We start from the raw sequence: 7,761 nt of genomic DNA, 5'->3' as shown, positions 1-7,761 counted from the left end.
TGCTTTTTTTGAGTTGAGGATGAGTGATATTTAGGAAAGGCTGGTGTGCGTATGTATGGACAGATGATAAAGTTAAGGTCAGTGTTCTCCCATCTCTTTTGGTATTCCTAGCAAGCATGTAACAAAAAAAAAGAAACAAGAAAATGAGAAAGACAATCCTCTTTTTTTGGCTAAGCTCAGCAACCCAGAAGTTCTTCATGGACAAACTGTGAAGTGAAAGTCTTAATGCTGTCTTTTTTTCTAACTTGAACAGCAGTTGGAGGTGTTTCGTTTAGCTTCACCGGTGTGTCAATCAAATGAAAAGTGTGTGTACTGACTGGGCAAAAACAAACGTGGTAAGACTGAAAACAATAGTGGGAGAGAGCAGGGAAGAATATATTTGGCCAGACCTCCCTTGTGCAAGCGTAAATCTTAACACTGAGGTCAGAACATGGTATTTTCTTTGCAGATAGGACAGTTTTTTTCTTGTATCTAGTCGGTGAGCGTTGCAGGACCTTTCTGTAACACTGGCATAGTCGGTTTGAAAGACAAACAATGCAAGGTTGAGGCGTGTGGTGATAATGGTTAGTTATCTGGTTAAAAAATAGAAAAGAAAATTCCTTTGCATTTCAATAGCAGAGCAGTTTGCATATCTCTGTGGGAAACAAGGAGGAAAAAAAAAAAAAGGAAGCTTAGCTCTGCATCTCCCAATCCCTTGCCTAGAAAATTTTCTGCCTATAATCCCTTCATATAGCTTTCTGATTCACACTGCCTCTGACTCTGCATGGAATAAGCAAAGATTTCTTTTTTTCAGGAATGGTGCTTTTACAGAGGTGCACATAATGTGTATGAACATAAAGCACTGGGGTTTTTTTAAACTAACTTTGTGTATTTCACTTCCTAACTGGAAGTGCCTGCGGTTTTTCCTTTTTAATTCTTGCACTTTCAGAATGCTTGGCTGAATAGGGTGAAATAATAGGTGTTGCGATCCAGCATCTGAAAATTATTTCTCTTGGAATTAGGAGTTGGAAATCACAGGAAATTTTGACTTTGCTTCCTGCTTCCTCTGTCTCTTAATTTTTAAGGGGGGTAAATGATGAATTACAAGGAATGTAAGAAACTGTAGAGCTTGGGTGTTTTCTCCCTATTCTATTCTCCATATGTCTCTCAATGTCTCATAATTAGAATTTTTAGTGCATGTTCCCTTGAGGTTTTTTGGGGGGTTTTTTGTTTGGTTTTTTTTTTTTACCAGTAGACTTTGCCCTTAAAAGAGAGTGATGTGTCCAATTCTGTGATTTGGTTCCATATCGTCCTCCTGGGTTTGGTTTGACACATAACGAATAATTTCAAAGGTGCATTCCTTCTTCTACAGTGTAGTACTATCAGTAACACTTCTGTCACCTGTTTCAAGCAGAAATACAGTGTTGAGTGTTTGGATTGATGTGGTGGTAAACAATGAGCCCTTTTTCAGTTCAGAAAGTAGTAACACATGTATGCTCTTAATATTTCTTAGCTGCTTCCCTCTCCCCACCCCCTCCTGTCTCCTTACCACAATGAGTTTTGGGAAGGAATTTACTACATAGGTTCCTACTATGCTTTCTAATGATAAGTGAGATTACTTCTGAGTTGCTTAATGAAGTCTTTCTAGTGCACTAGATTTCATATAAAAGCCTTCCAGTTTTACCGTTTTACTTTGTCATTGGTCAAGACATTTTAATAGAAACACTTGAATTATATGAGCAATAATCACGTAGCACAAATGAAATAGTAATATATTCGTAAGTTTTCATGGCATCTCTTGCCACTAAAATCTTGCTTATAGTAGAAATGCTGTTAGCGACATATGCTAGTATCACAAACTTCATCCCAGCTTGTAAATTGATACGTACATGGGCAGAATTCAGGTGAGTACTGCTTTGTTGCTCTGGCAACAAGAAGAGCAATAGGAACCCTTGAGGGTTCATTTTTAGCCTACAGCACATTAAGAAAAATAATGCTCTTGAGCATTTTTGGAAGAAATGTGAAATGCAGTGATAGACTACAGTGTTACCAACTGTGTCTTACTAGTCATCTCTCCCTCATATTTCTTTTTAATTGAAAGTTCTGTGATGTAATTTATACTCCTGTTAACTAACTTCAGAGATAAGATTAAACCATACCTTTGAAACCATAAAAAATGACTTTTGAGTAAAGATGGTGCTGGAAAATATTCTCTACTTGTTATGGAAGACAGGATGCTCCACATCACAGCACTCCAAATCATTCCTTGCATGCGTATCAATATTTCTTGCAGAAGCAGGTTTCTCCTAATGTGAATGTAGTACCATGAAAATGTCAGGAAGCTGTGTTTCATTGGGTGCAGCATTTTAGATAATTGAACCTATCAGTTCGATCATTAGGGATTTGAAGATGTGTGATTTGAGTTCAAGTAGTTAAACCTGAGTTCAGGCATGGGAATATCTTAGTTCTATCCCACTGCCTTCACAAGTTTTAGAAGTATTATCATGGGCTTTTTGGCTCAATTTAAATGCTGAAGAAAATAGGTGAAGAATTTTAATAAGCCTTTTTTCAGGTTCTGTTAAAGAATTTAGGTAGAGGGGATTGCTCTGGTTTTAAGGTGAAAGCTTGTATTTGGTATCTGTATGTTGGGCCAACCTAAAAGCAATATATCACGCTCAGCTTTGATGCTGTGCAGGTTAACTGGTGGTAATCACAGTGCTATCAGTTTTGGTATCTCCTGTTAACATACCAATTGCTTACCAACAGTTAACTCTCAGCTAACATCAACCTATGAGTATTCTACCCAGTCACTTGCTGTGTTGGCTATGTTTCGCTAAACAATAAGACATCTGTACACTAACATTTTTTCTTTTAAATATGAAAAGGCTTATGGAAGTTGCTTAACATAACACATTTTTCAGAGAAAGAGTGGTTCGTAAGTCTTCTGATATTCCAGAATGATTGTGCTGCTGGAAGCTGCTTTGATTTCCATAGGGGTTTCAAGAAAGGTTGGTTGGTTGTCATATCCTGATCTCAGACATGAGCCTCACCATATATGTAAGTAGTAATATGAGCTGCATAATGAAGGGGGCTAGCACAATGACCTACGGAGGTGTAAGTAAAGGAAATTATGAAAAAATAAATAAGTAAGCTACCCTTTGCTTCATTAAAAATTTTAAGAGTGTAATGGATTGATCCTTTTAAGAAAGGTCTGTACAATTTACCAAGACATTAGTTCCTGTCAAACTTGACTCTCTGATTGATGAATTGTTCATCTCCATCTGCTGAAGTTCTTGCTGCTGTTCAGAGAGGTGAAGACAGATTGGTAATTGGATATCAGCAATCTTCTGAGCCAGTCAGATTTTCTGGCTTCTGGGGCCTCATTAGACGTTAGGCCAGGCTTGTGAGTAATCCTCAGTCCTGGTAATGGCTCCTCAGGAACGTTATCTGAAATATAATTGCTGGCTTCAACTGAACCAGTGGCGAAAAGCCGCTGCTATGACTAGCATTGACTGACAGAGGGGCTACAGTCAGCTGAAGCTGGCTGGTGGTGTGAAATGAGGAGATGCTAAATAATTGAGTCTTCTGCCAGAATTCCAGATGAAGGCTGGGGCCCCTTGGTAGAGCAGGATGGGAGAGCGACGGCAGCTGCTGACAAGCTGCTCTAAGTGTAACATCAGTCAGTCACCTGGCTTCTTTGGTAAGGGTTCACTTGTCTGAATATTTTGAAAGCCAGTGTCCTCCAAGGTGCCTGCTGCTGCTACGGGGAATTATCCACTCACAGGTGAATAAGGGCCACGATCATCTTTAAGTGGAATCATTGGCCAATTAGGGAATATTTCCCTCTCCATATAGCAAAGCACATAGTGGTATGCGCTCCTAGTAATAGTCTATTTGTAAGCAACAAAAGAGGTTATTTTAAAACATGTTGACATCAGTGACTGTACAGTAGTAATATAAGAATGTTTTGTGTTTATTTTTTTCTCTTTTTGCTGTATCTAGGTTTTGGCTGGGTCTTTGTGGTCTGGTAATTTTTGAAATACTGGTAATTTTAGATTAGACTATGAAGGCACATGCAGAATTTCTTTTAAGCTAGCCAGAAAGTAAAAAACAGAAGGTAATTCTCAGCATTTAAAAGCAAGTAGCACTCAGTAAGTGTTCTCTTTTTTTTTTTTTTTTAATTGATGATAAACACTTAAAATCAATGTATTTTAGCATAACTGCTGTCCTACTAGTTCATTGGCTGTAAATCTTCTATTTTTTTTCTGATTGCCTTCTGGATGCCTCATTTCTCACCCACAGCAGCCCTTCACCCACTCCCAAAAAAAAGTTCCTAACAGCTGAAAATATAGTGTCCAAAATTCAGCCTTCTAATAAAAGACATGTTTTTCTTTGTGACCATTCACAGACCTGTTTCAAAGTAACATGTAAGGCTTTAGAAATTAGCTCTAGGTTAAAAATACTTGCACTGGTATTGGGAGGAGAGTTAGAGTCAAAACTTCATTTATGTCAGCGGTCCCTGAATTTGCCTGTGTGCAAAGAACTCCTTTGTGTGTTTGGCTGTACTTCCTAGACCTCTCTCACTTCCCACTTGGAAATATTTAACCGCCTTCTCTTCCTTATTGGTCCCGTACATTTTTCTTTTTCTCTCTCCCTATGAAATACCAGGGTAGAGGGGAGGACCACAAGGAGCTGTGAGAGTTAGCACCAGTCCTTAAGCAGAGGACAGTCCCTTCCATGAAGGCCTTGCTGGTTTTTTGTCCTACCACCGACCATAGTGGACCCTTACTGTCTGTTGGCCTTTCTTGCTGGCTGAGACACTTCTGCTTGTTCCGTCTGAGCAACTCGGCCTGCTCTGATTTTACAGCAATGTGTACTCTGGCAAAATACTTGAATAAACTACGTTGTTTGTAACCGTCCTTTCATCACATCCCTCGTTGAAGAGGGACATTTTCACAGAGCCATGTCAAACCTGTGAAGGGTATGTTTATTTCTGTGTTGTTAGAAAGGAATTATATAGTTGAATGTTTAAATGGTCATTATTGCAACATTGCTGTCCTTTGGAAAATTCAACGGGGGGTGTGGGGGTGGTGGTGGGGGAGGTGGAAATGGACTTGAGAAAGTCACATTCATGATACTGAAGTGGTACTGAAAAGACAACTGACAACTTCTTGATAGCACCAAGGCATGGATTACTGCAGTATGTCCTGGAAAATATTGCTTTGCTAGCCAAGTATCTGTATGTGTATAAACTGTACAAGGTTGAGTGTTTAAATAAGATCTAGCTGAAACAGGCAGTTCACTTTTTTATTGAAACTTTTATATGGAGATGCAGAAACCTTTTAAGACTTTAACACTACATTAGCTGTTATTTGATACTTCTTTAGGAAGCGTGGAAAGGATTTCACATTTGAGGAAATTATGCCATCTTGTAGGGGCATTTGTTCTCCTGATTTTTTTTTTTTTTAATAGGTGAGATGTAATATTGAAGAGAAAACAAGATCAAAACTTTGAAAAAAGGAGTACAGTCTTTTTAACTCAGTCTTCAGGTGATGTTAGGATGTTTATCCCACTTACTGTCAAGCCTCATTGCTAAATTTTCCAAAAGTTGGCATTTTGTACTTTCAGGTCTTGCCATTTTCAGATAAACCCTATGTAAAAAATCAAATTTTCTGCTGCTTAAAATAAATTATTAATTCTTTCAACCTATTCAGTGTGTCTTTTTAAATCCTGTGAAGACGAACTTCCAAGACGATAAATTATATCCATTCAAATTCTGCCTAGGATTCTGGGACTTTCAGAAGTTTCTAGCTTCTGGCTTTAGCCCTGGGAAGAAAACAATACTACTCTGGATCTCAGCTGAACCTTGAGGTAAAGGAAGGAAGCAGGCAAGTTTAGCTCCCAGGGGATGTTTCTTGCTTCCTTGCTTCAACTTTTTGTCAGTTCATTTCAGCATTGGACAGAAATCACAGAAATCGGGCACAGAAACATTAACTTGAGAAAGCGAAGCCTCTGATCATCTGTAATGGATTCAGGTAATGTTTTGGACTGCTGGTGCCTACTGCCGTAAACTAGAATACAAGAGGCATACAGATTGAATGTACCGGCTCCTGAGACACCCCGAGAGTGTCCCTTCCTTACCTGCGGAGAGCCGGGAGGAGGGTGGTGGCTCTGCTCTGGGCTTGTACCCCAGGAGGTGGCGCACGTGGTTTGCTTTTCAAATAGGAGCGGTTTGAGCCCTTTCACGGCACATTCTGTTGTCTTGCTTCGATTCTGTTAAGAGTACCTTCAATTTTTCTTCTTTAGGTATCTTACCTAAAAAGGACCTTAACTTGGAGTCTCCTGATCGTGTGGTAATACTCATTTTCCCTCCCTTTAAAAGCCTCTTTTTAAAAGTCTGCTACTTTTAAGCCCAGAGCTTTTATCTTTAAAGGTAGCTTGGTGTCTGCATGTTGATAAACCCAGGGCATTGGTCTAGCGAGACAGACCACACCTTGGAAAGCTGGCTGGTTTTGCTTACTGCTCTCCCGATGTTCACTGAAGCCTACCTGTGGTTACACAGCCCTGCTCACAGGGCTACTGGACAAGCTTTCAAATTTTTCTTGTGCTTGAACTTCTCCCGTTTCTGAAATTGCCATCATCTTCAGAGCACCCTCTGTGCTTCAGGCGTCTCGAATCCAAGACTGTAGAACTGTTCATTCACACTTCTCTTGCTCATCTCGCCCCATTAAAGCTGGCCCCTCTAGGCAAAACACCTTTTAAGTTTGTGTGTAAAACACAAAAGTAAGAGTTTATTGCAGGAATACAGCTTTTTTTTGTAACCAGCACATGAAGGTTTATCATTCAAGTGCTAAGTGTAGTTTTTCAGATACGTATTTCTGATGGCCACTTAAACTGCGAACATTAACTCTTCTTCCCTTTCTGCACCAAAACAAACTCTTTTTGGAAATAAATGTCTTGGATTTTCTTTTTTTTTTTTTTTTTCCTTCTTGAGGCTTACAAGTAACATCTGCCTATACCTTGACTCATCATTTGTTTTTCCTAAGAAATACAGGTTATTGTAAAGACTACAAGAATCTATGCTGCCAGTGTGTACAGAATTATAGCATGCAGGATTCTGTACTTATTAGCTAGATAAAACTACTTTTTATGAATAAACAAAGTATTGTGTTATTCAACTTACTTATTTTCATGCACCCAGGGCTGGTCTAAAGTACTGTGCATAAGAGGCCTGCTTACTTTTCCTTTCTTTAAGGTGTTGGTTTTTGGGGGTTTTTTTTCCAATCTTAAGCTTAACATTAATTTCATCTTTCCATATTCTTAACTGTGTGAGGTTTTTTTGTTGTTGTACATCTTGGACATTCTCTAGGCTGGTGTTTTATACTGTTTTTTAACTGCTAATGTATTTTTACACAGTTTTCTAGTTTGCTTATATATTCCCTTTCCCTAACTAATTTGTACCACCTTTTTCCCACCGTCCTGCAACATCAACCCACTGTGACTGCCCGTGTCTGTTGCTATCCTGGCCCACAGGTAAGGCAATACCTTTTTTCTCTCTTCCCCCTCTGTAGAAGACAGCTCTGAAAGAAATCCAGCTCTCGCGCTGTCTGGGCAGATTGGGCTTCAAAAGTGGATTTACTATGGGTTTTTTTCCTCTTTTAGAACTCCAGCATCACCTTTGAGTGACTCGTGCCTGTCACGGCGGCGTCAGCCTGGGTCTCTGTTGAGAAACTTGGTGTTGGCAGAATGGATCAGAGAAGGGCTCCTGACGTACCATGGGAT

Source organism: Eurypyga helias, unplaced genomic scaffold (genome assembly GCF_000690775.1).
Source record: "Eurypyga helias isolate BGI_N326 unplaced genomic scaffold, ASM69077v1 scaffold29295, whole genome shotgun sequence".
Classification (NCBI taxonomy): domain Eukaryota; kingdom Metazoa; phylum Chordata; class Aves; order Eurypygiformes; family Eurypygidae; genus Eurypyga; species Eurypyga helias.
Note: the sequence above shows the minus strand (reverse complement) of the source record.